This window comes from Hipposideros armiger, unplaced genomic scaffold, assembly GCF_001890085.2.
Source record: "Hipposideros armiger isolate ML-2016 unplaced genomic scaffold, ASM189008v1 scaffold_1238, whole genome shotgun sequence".
Classification (NCBI taxonomy): Eukaryota; Metazoa; Chordata; class Mammalia; order Chiroptera; family Hipposideridae; genus Hipposideros; species Hipposideros armiger.
Window position 1 is genome coordinate 30,225 of NW_017732588.1, and position 14,341 is coordinate 44,565.

At 34.7% G+C, this 14,341-nt stretch overlaps 1 pseudogene; it reads right to left on the reverse strand.

Annotated features, from left to right (window-relative positions):
* Positions 1 to 6,622: 6,622 nt before the first annotated feature.
* On the reverse strand, positions 6,623 to 7,109 carry LOC109376922 (60S ribosomal protein L21 pseudogene; annotated as a pseudogene).
* Positions 7,110 to 14,341: the final 7,232 nt, after the last annotated feature.

Consider the following 14,341-nt stretch of genomic DNA (forward strand, 5'->3'; position numbering starts at 1 on the left):
ATAATTTACCACAGGTAGTATTAATTTTAGTTCTCTAATACGAGGCATAAATAAATGATGATGAAAGCCCCTGGCAAAAACAGATTTTAAAAAGTGGGGGAGCTAAATTAACACCTACATGTCTATATTGATTTTATATAGCTAGTGTCTGTTTTGGTGAGTTGATACCTATTTTATATATTGTTTGATAATTATTTTAATAACACTCCTGGAAAGAAGAAAGAAAGAATCATTGCTATTATTTATTATGTTACAATTGGGTACATTTTAGGGCCTCTTTTGAGTAATTCATGTAAACATAATATTTTGAAAATGTAATGGGAGCTAGCTTTGGGTACAATTAAAAATGCTAAGTGTTCAATTCAGGCGAAAAGTTTATGGGAGTCCTTTCTATTATTCTTATAACTTTTTATAAGTCTCAAGTTATTTAAACATTTTAAAATTAATAGTTTGAGAAATAAAAAGTAAAAGTGAAGTGCCAACCAGTTTTTGAAAGCAATGTGTTTCAACTTGATCTGAAGGAACCCCTACAGTATAGTTGCTTTGGAAGTGTAGAGGTGTCATGTTTTATGGATATTACATTTTAATTTTGGATCTGCTGGCACTACTCTGCAGTAAAATAATATACTTGTTTCTAAAATATTTTTAAAACTTGTTAAAAAGCCAAATGAATTTAGTTGGTATATATAAAAACAAATTATTAAAAAACTGGTGTTTATCTTTTATTCTGATGCAACCAATCAATAAATTCATACATCAGTGCACTTGTAAATATAAGTTTTGATAAGTGCTATGTGAATATAAGCAATGCATTATTGTCAAAACTGACAGAGTGCATTAGTTACGTTAGTTGGTCAGTGAAAGTTTCAATGAGGAGATGACATTTAAGATATTACCGAAAGGATAAGACAAGAAAATTATGGAAAGGAAAGTGGGAATGCAGATAGGGAGCAGGAGGGGCATTATCGACAGAGAACACATCCATTTCCTTGAGTCAGGAGAGAGAGGGATGCCTTTAAGAAACTGGAAAAAAGGCAGTGTGGTTGGAGTACAACAAGTAGGAAGAGTGGCTCAAAGTGAATGTGGAGAGAGAGCCTGGGGCTATAAAGCCTGATAAACCAGGTTGGCAAATTTAAAACCTAGGAGTCAGTTGGCTAGATTTATAATCTAGAAAGCTGTGTATTGTAAAATATGGTGTGTGTGTGTGTGTGTGTGTGTGTGCGCGTGCGTGCGTGTGTGTGTGTGTGTGTGTGTGTGTGTGTGTGTGTGTTAAAATGGGAATGGGATGATTAGCAACAGATATTTTAACAGCTTAGGGAAGATGTTAATAGTCTAGGATAGGTAAAGGTTGCTTGAACAAAAGTAGTTTCTACATAGATGGAGGAAACATATCGTTTTTAAAAACCGTGTGACCATAGTTTGTGTAGAAAAGGTTTACTTCATTAGAAATAGGTTTGACTTAAGACTTCACCTGAAAACATGAATAACAATAATTGTATGTTTAGCATTTAAGAAAATATTAAACCTTGCTACAGTGAGCATTGAGTTATCTAACACCTCTAACTAAAAAATGATTTTATTTTTAAGTAATAATTTAATCATGATTATTTATGTAATCACAAATTATATGGGGGGTTTAATTTCTTGTTTTCCTTTATAAAGTCATTTAAATGGAAGTAACTTCCTGAAAGTATAATATTGTTCTTATTTTCTTAATGGTTCCATTATACTTAGAGTGATTAATAACAATTTCATATTATATTAGTAGTGGAGGATGATGACTTCCTAAATGAGCAGAATAATAATAAGTGAATAATTAGTTGGTAAATTCTGGATGTTATACACTTGTGATTGATATATGTATGTCTAATAGATGAAAAGTTATTAGCTGATATTGTTTGTAATTGTGATATTCCATAAGGATAGGTGACCTTTTTTGTCATATTTTTAATAAACATGGGTATTTAATAAATGTTGTTAGTATTTCACCACTGAAGAGTTAACAGAGAAGAGACAACCAAAAAGTAGAGAAAGAAAAACAAGGAAGTTGATGATGTGGAGGTACAGACATTATATTGGGAAGAACCCTGGCTTAAGTCAAAAGATTTGGCTTCTAGTTCTGGATTTGAGTAACTTTGGATAATTCATGGTTAATTATTTCTAAGTTTCCTTTCACTCACAACTCTGTGATTTTTCTGAAATATACCAGAAATGAGAGCTTTCTGGCTACTTTTATCTAGGTGTTCTTGTTCATCCGATATTCTCACTGCACAATGACTGTTTTTTAATCCTATTTTTAAAATTAATGATGATATATCATTGTCTATCATTGTTATTTGAGTTTATTGGGAAGGTGGGTTCTTGGGAAATGGGAAGACCTGACTAAGTGTGGCAAACTAGAAGAGGAGTGTGATGAATCAAAAGATGACCCATTGAGATGGTGGGTCAAATAGAAATAAGAAAAAACAGTAAATAGTTTTAGTAGTTGAGTAGGAAAACGTTATAAATGGAATTAGCAAAGGAATTCTGGGCCAACTGCTAATATGTTTCTGATTGTTTCCTCCCTTCTTAAAATGACTCTGTGTCCTCTAAATGCCAAAGTTTATTTCTTCTCTAATGAGTCTATGAGGGATTTAAAGTGGCTTCCCCAAACCTGGATTTCCGCAAATTCTGTTTGTTACTGTCAGAGAAAGAAATATGACCCCCAAGTAAGCATAATTATAATGACTACAGAGAAACGCCTGGAACTTGGGTTAGAATACCTTGGGTTGAGTTCTAGTTTTGTATCCTACTAGTTGTTTTATGAAAATATTTGAAAAATCACTTATCTGACATTCAAAAGCAGCATTTGTAAAATGTGAGCAATTTTATCTGTTTCATTTATCCTCATTAGGAACCTATAAGAATTAAATATGGTAACTTATATAAACGTGCTTTGTTATCTAGAGATTACTGTGTATTTGTTAGCTAGTTTTTATTATTCATCAGTTTAGCCTATCTAGTATGATCACTGATGGATATAGATACAAATTAGGGGATTTCTTCACCACTATTAGTGAATTTTGTATTATCATAGAGAGAGTTTAATAATGAATGACTTGTATTCCCACACCCAACAGTAATTAACAAAAATCAAAACAAAGCATAAACAAACAAACAAAAAAAAACTTCACAGGACACATACTTCCTCCAGCTCTTCAATAGATTATTACAGGACCATTAACTTCTCTGTAAGATTTTGCTCCACTCCTCTATCTTTCATCTCCACCTTCTACTTCCTTGTAGAGCATTCACTGATTCCTTTACTCATGTGAGTTCTGTAAATGTCATCCAACTCACATGACAGCTGGAATAGAATCCAGTAGTTTATGAATAGTTCATGTAAATGTCATCCAACTCACATAGCAACTGGAATAGAATCCAATAGTTTATGAATAGGCCTTATTTTGTGTCTTATCAGGTCTAATGTAGATTTTCCACAAAAACAAGAAGGTAGCATCAAAGTTTTAATGCAAGCAGGTTGCAGGAAGAATATCCCGCTTTTTAAGAATATCCTTGAGTATCTAATATTAAATAGGTCTAAGATGTAGTATTCTTCTGCAGTAAATAATAATTTTGAATTGGTGCCAAACCAGGGGTTGTACTCTTGATTTTGTTCAGGCATCTTTCTAATGCGTTTCAATGTAAATTAATGAATTATCATATATCCTAATGGTCATTGGTCAGTAGAATCATCTTGCAATGTAAAATAGTATTATTACCAGGTTGAGGGGTTTATATTAATTTTGTAAAATTAAATTCAAATTACACCTTGTAATATAAATCTTTAATTTCAAAGAAATATGTGATTTTGCTTAAACAGAAAAAAAAAGTTTATAAATATGCAACCGAAACATATCTGTTGTGAAATGAGCTATTTCCTTTTTTAAGTTAGGTACTTTTCAAAAGAAGAACTTCAGACAAGTATTTGTATTTAGTTAGGTAGGCAATTTAGGTGGCTATTTCAGGAAGCAATAGTGAGGGATGAAGAAGAGTAAAGAAAGGAGGAAAAGCCTATATAAGGCATGTTACTAAGGCAACTGGTGTGAACTGGGGCTTGATTCTCCTTAGAACTTTCTGAGAAGCATATGGAATGCTTGTAAGAACTGTCTACCTGAGGATGGACCACTCTGTTGGTTGAATTGTCTTTGGTACATTTATTTTACAAACTTGTATATGACTTGTCGTGTCCTGCAAAACAAGGGCAGTGAGAGAACGAGATGGAGCAACGAAGGGTTAAAGAAGAAAATAAACAGCAGCCAATAGTTAAATGATAGCAGGGCCAAGGGTCTCCAGCCTCACAGAACTGACAGCCCCGAATCGGGCCAACATGCTGCTTTTATTTCTCCACATACCCGGAAGTAGCATTGTTCTAGTCACAGTCTGTGAGTCTCAATCCTGAGAATTTGCTCAAGCCAGATTACCCATGCCTGCAAACTGCTATTACCAAAAGTCCACCCACAGGGATTAGACAAATGCTCTGCCTTCACACACCCATAGGCATACACTCCAGGGAGATAAGATTATTATGCTGAGGACAGATACTATGATATCATCTGATCACTTCCCAAGCAGGTTGCGGGAAGAAATGTAGCTACAGAGGTAGAAGACCTCCAGTGTCTTTGGGAGTGGGTGAGGACCTATGCCCACCTCCATCAGCCCCGAGATTTCTCCTGATGGCCCCCATGTGACTGTGCCTGTCTTAAGTTGTTCCTTCCTTGAGGAATCTTACCCATCGTTGGCTAACCAGCCATCTTTTGGGGCCAAACAGGGAGACACAAGGTTTATGAGCAGTGTCCACAAAAGGGTCAGTTTACAGGTAAGCTCAGGGGCGACAGACTGCTGGACAGCTGCATGGCAACAATGACTACTGAACAAGATTTCGTTTGCTCAAGGTGAAGTGCTGTCAGTAATGGAGAATCAAAGCTCATGTTTAATTGTCCGCCATAGATTCCACAAGAATTAGAAGCCACGAGGATGCATGACAGGACATCAGATACATTTCATCATATGCCTTTGTGAGCTTCAGTGATAAACCACATATAAAAACACTGTTTAAGTAATCTAGAACCCAGTATTATGTTTTTATTTCTATATTTATATCTTCAAATTTGGAAAACCAGAATATAATTATAAATATAAACCAGAATATAAAGTAGGCCCACTTAGTTATTTTGTGTTTGTCAAAACTGCCAATAATCTGAGATTTGGTCCTATTTGCATGCCAATGAGCATACCTGTCAGAGTTTCCTAGATCTTGGCAGAAGGTATGGGACTTTGGGCCAATGAGAGAGGACTTTATTAACCACAGGACAGCAGGCAACGAGAGGCATGTTCAAATTGGATCCCCTCCTTTTAAAACATCATTGAAAAGATGCAGAATAGCACCAGGATATTTACATTCTGGAGAAAGACTCCAGAGGCAGATCTGAAAGATCATTAATATCCCTACCTTCATTCCCATACTTCCCATAGTCCAAGGTCTTCTCTCCAGGTACTGGATTTTGCTCTCCCTCCACATCCACAAAATCTGGCGTAGCTATAACTTCACCTTTTCTTCTCCCCCACGCTTCTCCTACTCCAGCCAGAACTTTGCAAGAGTCAAGTGAAACAGAAACAAGAGCATATTTATAAACAGCAACCAGAATTAAGTTTTAATCTGCTAATCTCATTCTAGACAGGCCACCATCCATAGACTGTACTCATTAGGCTGGTCTGGGTTGCCATTATAGGGTACAGAAATATACATTATGCTGAGGAAGAGACAAGAAGGAATCCTGAAATTTCAAAAGAAGTCTATATAATTCCCTGTAATCCTCAAACCCCTTCCCCTGAGATTGTTATCCTAGTCACAAACCAAGGAGGTAACTTGGAGTTTCATAGTTGCCCAGGTCAGAGACAGAGAACAGCACAGCACACAGCATGAGCTTGACAATCACATCAGTGCTCCGTGTTCCCCTTAAGTCACTAGCAAGCAATGTGGAAGCGGACTCAGTGGGTGATATGCTCACAGTGGGTGTGTGTCACAGCTGAGCAACTCTGAGTTCAGGAAACCACCAACTCCATAAGACCTTAAGTAGCAACCTGCCCAACCTTTGCCCTGGAGGGAAGATCATCTTTATTAGTACTGGTTAGGCAACAAATCTGCCCTCAGCCCCAGGGGAGAACCTACCTCTATCTTCTAAAGGTGATTGCTATACAAACATCTGTAAAAAAGATAGTACAAACCACAAGAGGCCAATGCCTTTGCTGGAAACAAGGCAGTAATGTAAGAGACCCAATGGAGAATCATCTCCCAATATTTTATTTATTTTGGTGGTGGAATTCTAGTCTTTCCTTCTGAAATGACTTTATTTCTGTCATTATCTATCCTGTTCACTTAACCATGTTTTAAAATAATGTAGCCTAAGAAGAAGCTGCAGATAAAATACTAATTGGACAAGAAAGCAAAGATGGCTATTTGACAAATTTACTTTTTGCTCAGCATTTTGTTTTGATTTTTTTTTTCTTTGAATATTTCTTTGGGGGCGGGGCACCATGCTTCTCAATGAAGAGAAATATTAACAATAGAGATCTTTTATTTTTACATTTATGCCATGAATTCATAGGGAATGGGTTCCAGCAGCTCAGGCTCCTTTCTATTGGTTCTCACAAAGTGTGCTTCTCTGGGTGGGGCAGGCAGGCATTTCAATTGAACCCAAGTACCCTTCTCTTTGGCTTCCTTCTTTTTGATCATTTTCCTTCACCCGTTTCAGGAAGCTGTCTCGGCTCTTAGAGTGTTTAATATGTTCAATGCAAACATTAATTCTCTTGGCAAGAATCTTGCCCTTAACTTGTTTGTTTACGACAATGCCAACTGCGTGCTGAGTAACATTGTAGACCCTTCCAGTTTTGCCATGGTAACATTTGTGGGGCATTCCTTTTTGAACAGTGCCCATTCCCTTTATGTCCGCAATATCACCTTTCTTGTAGATTCGCATGTATGTGGCCAAAGGAACAACCCCATGTTTTCTAAAAGGCCCAGCGAACATAGAGCGGGTGCCCCGCCTCTTTCCCTGTGTGTTGGTCATCTTGACGGATTCCTGGAAGATGGCGGTCCCGGCCGAAAAGGACGTTTTGATTTTTTTTTAAATCCCATTTCTTTTCAGAAAGGTTATTGAGTTTTGTAGTAATTAGGAAAATGGAACTTTTATATATTACGATTAGTGTTGAAAGTATTTTATATTTTTTTACAAGGTACATGTACAGATAGTAACAGTCAAATTGGAAAACAAAGGTGATGAAGAAGACCAAGTTGAATTTCATAGTAATTTTCCTCTATTTTAGGCAAATGATAAAATAAAAAGTATCCTTTGTTTTATTGTATTTAAACTTTTATTTTCAAATACTTCGACTCTTCAAATTTGAAAAATTAATGATTCCCTTGAATCACTCATCCTGCTTTTACTAACTATAACAACTTATATGGTCATAGTAAATTATTAAAACAAGAAAATTTATATTGGTGCAATACTGTTATGCACAGATTTTATTCAGATTTCACATGTACACTTTTTGGTGTATAGTTCTTTGAAATTTCATATGTATAGATTTGTGTAGCCATTACCAAAATCATGATAAAAGACATGTCATCACCACAGAGAAACTCTCTAATTACTTTTCCCTTTTAGATATCACACCCATCCCAAGCTCTAATCTTTAGTAATCACTGATCTGCTCTCATCATCATATTGTTTTACTTTAAGAATGCTAAATAAATGTAATATTATATAATCATAAGCTTTGAGTTTGGCTTTTTTCACTCAACATGATTCCCTTGAGATTGATTCATGTTGTTGTATATATGGATGGTACATTCCTTTGTATTGCTAAATAGTTTTCATTGTAGGAATGCACCATATATTATTTATCTATTCACACACAGAAGAATCTTTTGGTAATTCCCATTATGGCATAATTCAAATAATGTTATTACTATACACCTGTGTACAGCTTTTCACGTGAATGTAAATTTTTGTTTTTCTGTGAAAAATACCGAGTGTGGTTGCTGAGTAAATCACATGGGAAATCCATGTTTAATTTTATTTTATTTTTTTAAATTGCCAAACTATTTTTCTGAGAGTCTGTACAATTTTACTTGCTCAACATCCTTTCCAGCACTTGGTTTTGTCAGTATTCTTTTATTTTAGAAGCTCTAGTAATGATGTAGTGGAATCTTATCATAGGTTTAGTTTGCGTTTCTCTAATGTCTAGTGATGTTGAACATCTTTCATTTGTTTATATTAACATCTTTTAAAATATAATTTTATTTGTTTTGTTTTAGCAAAATGCTGAATTGTGACTCTAAACAATAGTCTTCTTTTGCCGAACTTATTGATTGATTTCTTGTCATTTTAAAAAGAACATTTAATTTTGTCATTATTGAGAAACTTATGCTTTTCAAGTATTTTAATTGGGCACTAATTTGTTGCAAGGCACTATGGAGGATATTGATGTGTATTATTATTTTATCCTCACAGATCTTACAAGGAACATGGGGTGAAACTGGCTATAAGAAATAATTAAAAAGAAACACCAACCACTCTGGACTGTAGATAAAGACTCCAGATTGATGCTACTTAACTAGTTTACAATTCACCAGTTTATGCATTGAGATTTCTGTTTGTTTGTTTGTTTGTTTGTTTTTTATCTGCAAATGAAGTACCTGGACTCAAAATTTTCTGTATTTACTTCTCATATCCTGAGACTGGAAATCAGAGGAATATGCTTCTAGTTGGCAATCCGAAGGGTTCTGATTGGGAAAACGTAAAAGGGAATGTATGCTGTAGCTACTTAGCTCTCCTTAGCACTAAGAAAAAGTATCTTAAAAGATAAGTATCTTGGAACAAGGTGAGGCCAGACTCAAGAAGACCAGGTTGGTGTCTGTAGTTCTTTTGTCACAAGCTTTCTCTGTGTTGCACTGATTTGTCTCTGAAAGGCAGAATCCATCTTTTGATGCACTTTAAAAATGAGAAAATGATATGATCATAACTATATTGGAAATCTACTAAACAGTGTAATTTCTACATTTTACTTCCTATTTTAAGATTTGAGTTCATTTGACCCTTGACATTATGGTATATTGCACAAAACTGTACTAAAATTCCAAGAATTATTTCAGAGAGAAAAGATTCTATTGTGTATTAGGAGCAGGAAAAAGAAACATGCAGCGAGAATACAGGTTTAATTTAAAAAGTTAGAAAGAGAAAAAGAAATATATATAGATAGATGTGATTACTGTGGTTTCAGTCATTGAATGATTATATTCAAACTACAGTACTTTCTATATTCAATGAGAAAATAGGCATATTCATCATTTCACAGGCTTGACGGAGCCAGCCATAAACAGAACACATTAAAATATTTTTTAGTAGTTAGAAAAAGTAATTACCTAGTTATGAGAACTGGTGTGTTTGTAGATCCAAGTAAGTGAAACACATGTAAATATTAAACCATTTTTTTGTGCAGTCTTCAGTAGCTATTGTGTTTACCCCTGCCTAACCAATGACAATAACAAAAGTTACATCAATAAGAGCTTTAAAGATAAAATAGTTTATGATATTTGTTAGCGCATTCTTATGTTTATAGAGTAAGTCCTCACATAAGTTTTTTTTTTTTTTTGAGTTTCAGGTGTAAAAAAAACACTGTAATAGACATTTACACCCTCACAAAGTGATAACCCTCTTCCCCATCTATTACCCTTCTGACATCATATATAGCTCTTACAATTCCATTGACTCTATTCCCTATGCTGTACTCCATATCCCATGACCATATATATAATTATTATAGTTGGCATTCAATATTTTTCAGCTTCAGCTTCAAGTGTACACTGCAGTGGTCAGGCATCTGCACTATCCATGAAATGGTCTCCCTAATAAGATAAGTGCTCATCTAACACCCTATAAAATCTTTATAATATTATTGATTATATTCCCCAAACTGTCTTTCCTATCCCCTTGGCACAGTTGTGACTATGAATTTGTGCTTTCTAATTCTCTTATCTTCTCCCTCATCCTCACCCGGCTCCCAACTAGCAACCATCAGTTTTTTCTCTATATCTCTGGGACTATTTCTGTTTAGTTTGCTCTTTTATTCAGTTCTTTAGATTCCACATATAAGTGAGATCATATGATATTTGTCTTTCTCTGTCTGACTTATTTCACTTAGCATAATGTTCTCTAGGCCCATCCATATTATTGCAAATGGTAAGAATTCCTTCTCCTCAAATAAGTTTTAATCTAAGTTCTTTTCTTAAAAAGCTTAAACAAATAACTAGTCTATTGAGTGGTAAACTTTTTTTCAGCACTATGTTTGTGTAGTTAATGGAAAGAATATGTATAAGTGAGATTTGTCAGCTCCTTGTTGACAAGGATCCTGCTATTACTGTATGTCTGTATAGAAATTGTAGGAAAATCTATTTCTATAGAAGAAGGCAAGACCATTCTCTAAAATGTTTTTTTTTATGTTCAAAGTTCTTTTTCCTATGTATAATGTGAAAATATTATAGAAAATTTATAAAACAAAATATACATAGAAAAGTAATAATTAGACATTCTTTTATTACCCAGAATAAACTATTAATACGTTGTTGTATTTCTATAACATGCATTTGCATTCATGCATTTACAAAATTGCATGAACTTATATCCATTTTTTATATTCATGTTTTATAAACTTAAGAGCAAATTAAAATCAGTATTATGTTGAATATTCTTTTTATATCCATGTTTTTATAAATTTAAAAACAGATTATAGGTGACATAAAATATGTTATTTTTAATGACTATACATTGCAGTGCTCTTTTCAGTGAAATGCAGCAACATAACTACCTCCCTATCTGTTAGACATGCATGGAGCGTGGATGAAGTTGGGAATGAAAACAAGATCCCACTGGGAAGGAAGAACTGGTGTCCTGCCAATTACTCTGTACCTTTCACCAACCCAAAATGATAACTAATGTTGAGATTTTTTTAGCAACCATTTATTCATTGTGACTCTGCTTTAAAGTGACACATTTACTTTAACCACCTTGTTTTCACACTTTTACTTTAAACAAAAAGAATCCTCAAAATTGCTAAATTGCATATCTGCCAGTAGGTTTCCCATACTAACTCCTGCTTTTACATTTCTCTGTGAGAATGCTTCCTCTCCACATGTTATGTGGCACTTATCTCCTCCTACTTGCTGCCCAGAGTTGTAGTTGGTGAATTGATTTGGGAGGGGATATATTGATGGAAGTGGGAAGGACCAGAACGCAGAGTTCTTCAAAGTCCAGCTCCCATACCTTGAAGGACCAACTGCTTGCATCTCTGTTGCTATGGACCATGGATTTCTAGGCTAGGTGAGAAATAGAGGAGGAAAGACAAAACAGGTTTCCATTTTTCCTCATGTTTCCATTTTTTTCTCTTGTCAGTGGTTTTATTTTAGTTTTAGTCAAAGTATATAGGTTGGCCAATACTTATGTTTCTCATCCCAGTTTTATCAGCCATATAGTAATTTTAAATTTCTCCTAAATTCTAGAAACCAGTTGACTGAGTGTCTGATAGTGATGCCATTGGAGTCCTTTCATGTTTCTGTAGGAATGATGGAAAGAAGTAGAGAGCGGTTGAGTCAAGGACCACTGTGCTTACAGCATGTTAGAACAGTCTCCAGCATCAACTTTTTATCACTAAATTAGCTAGTTGATTTTTCATAAACGTCTTCAGTTACATGTAATCTGAATAGTTAATTAATATTGTTAAATAAATTGAGTCATGTGTTACTTGGGAAATGCTAGTAAATGTAATTTTAAAATTATATTACATGAGTAATTTTAACTCAGTAAAATTTCAAGATTTACTTTAGTAAACTGTCAGCAGTGTAGTTAGTGTATGCTTTTAATATACAAGTATAAACTCAGAAACATGGTTGTTCTTATAGCTGCAAAAAAACGCAATTAGGATTTCAAAAGATGCAAATCATTAATAAATAAAAATTTAAAATTACTAAAGATGTGTATTTTTAAAATGTAAATAAGTATACTCCCTGAAATGTAAATAAGTATATGCCTACCAAAATAATATATTTCTACTACCTTCAAGAAAACTATTTTAAGTCTCAAATGAGAAAATATAACTAAAGACAAAAATAGTGTAAAAAGTAAAACATTTTCAATAGTTACTTTATTTCTAATGAAGGTCATAGGTTTTTTTCCAAATAACAGCATTGTTTAATAGATATTTGCCTTTCAGGGGACATGAAAAAGAAAAGTTTGCCTTTGCCTTAATTAAAGGCAAAACACAATTGTGTTTCTACTCTAGAAAGTTGTCCAATTATATCATTCTTTATATGTCTAAGAAACTGATAATGAATTTCATGTCTCTATACATTGTTGTATTCTCTAGAAATACTCTGTAAATTACTTTTTTTCTGTTTTATTTGTATTATGATAGACACAGAATTGTACATAGCATTCATTGTAATAGTCTGGTGGTATCACTTAACTCTGAGAGCCCTAGGAGTGATATTTCCTAAGGCTGTCCTGCTACTTTCCTTGATTGTTGAAAAGAAAAAAGAGAGATAGGGAAGCTAGCTAGAAGACAACTGAGATAACACAAGGAATATTTTATGCAATCCTGAACTACGGTAATAGCAGGGGTGATAAACCATTGAACTGGATTTTTAGAAATTCCACGGAATTGTGATAGACAAGAATTAGTGAAAAATTAGATTAGACATGGTGTTGTCTTGGATTATCAGGTGGTTCAGATGATGAAGCCTTTCTGAGATAGAGACTAAAGAGGAGGCGCATATGTGTATTTGGTGGGAAAGGCATTAAGGTCAGTTGTGAACTACTAAACTTTAATGTTGAACATCTAAGTGCATAATCAAACAAAGCACTTAGAAAATATTCTGAGAGAATGTAAAATGCTCTGGAATCACAAGTAAATATAGAAGATATTGCTCTAATAATATGAGAGCTTATATCAAGTCCAGCCATTATTCTGTCTAAAGAGTATTGTACAAGGTCTTTTATTGCTAATTGCTTAGACAAAATAAGAACTAAGGATAAATGAACCCATAGGAAGATGAAAATTTTGAAGCTGTATGATTTGACATCTTGATTGGGAGAGCAGAGTAGCTTTGGGGAATTGGGGAAGGGAAACAGACAAGTTGCTGTCTTTTTGTTTTTCAGTCTAGTTGTGGAGAACATCGCTTCACTGGCCCATGTTAGTATTATGATCATTGTGCTCCATCCGGCTGAGGCAGTCAGTTGCCGGCCGCTCCCAGCGGCTCATGGCAGTTCTTGCTGGCTGCTGGCTACTCACGCTGGCTACCGGCCAGCCCCACTGCAGCCTTCAGGTTGAGCTGTTGTTCACAATCTTAGCTGTAGAGGGCGCAGTGTCACTGGCCCATGTGGGAACCGAACCAGCAGCCCTGTTGCTCAGGCTTGTGCTCCCAAGCCAACTCTTAGCCAACTGAGCCACTCGGCCAGCCCAAGAAGTAAAATTTTTAGTAAAGGTAATATTTAAATGTGTGTTCCAGTGTTCAATCATGCTTAAGCAAGTAAATGATTCAAAGAGATGATTTCTGCTTCCAAATGGTGGGGTTTTTTTTTATGGTACAGTTGCATGAGGAAGTCTATGATGTGTCAGTAACAGGGTTGCAGAGGAACACACCCAGTTTTATTATTTTTTTAATATAATTTTTTCAGTCCTACCAGCTTACAACCAGTTGAGCTGAACAAGTGAACGAGAGAAAACAATACACCAGGAATTTGTGTGCTAACATGGCAAATCTGTTTCCTCATTTCCATTCCAGCCTGTCTCAGTACCATAATTGTATTTATTTCTACCATTCTTGTTTTGATTGTTTGTTTTCTCATATAGGAACACTAGTTGGCAAATAGCAGTTCATCAATGGGATGAATGGCAAATATTTCCATTCCTTCACTATGCTCTTGCTCTTGAAGAAGTTAACAATTCTTTTGCTTCCTTTTAGCCTCTCATCCTCCTTCTCCTTATATTTCATCAGGAATCCTTATTTCTTCATTCATAAATGAATCTTAAATTCTAGGACTAAGACTATCCAAATATGATTTTTGAAGCCATTTCATAATTTTTCCACGTGCTCAAAATATGTCCAATTTTAATCACTTAATGAAAATGTAGAGTAAGTAACTCAGCTATATTAGGAATAGAAAGAGGTCTAAAACTGTAGATATCTGCTTTCTAAAAAATTACATTATGGTAGGAAACACAAAATATGCAAATGAATGAC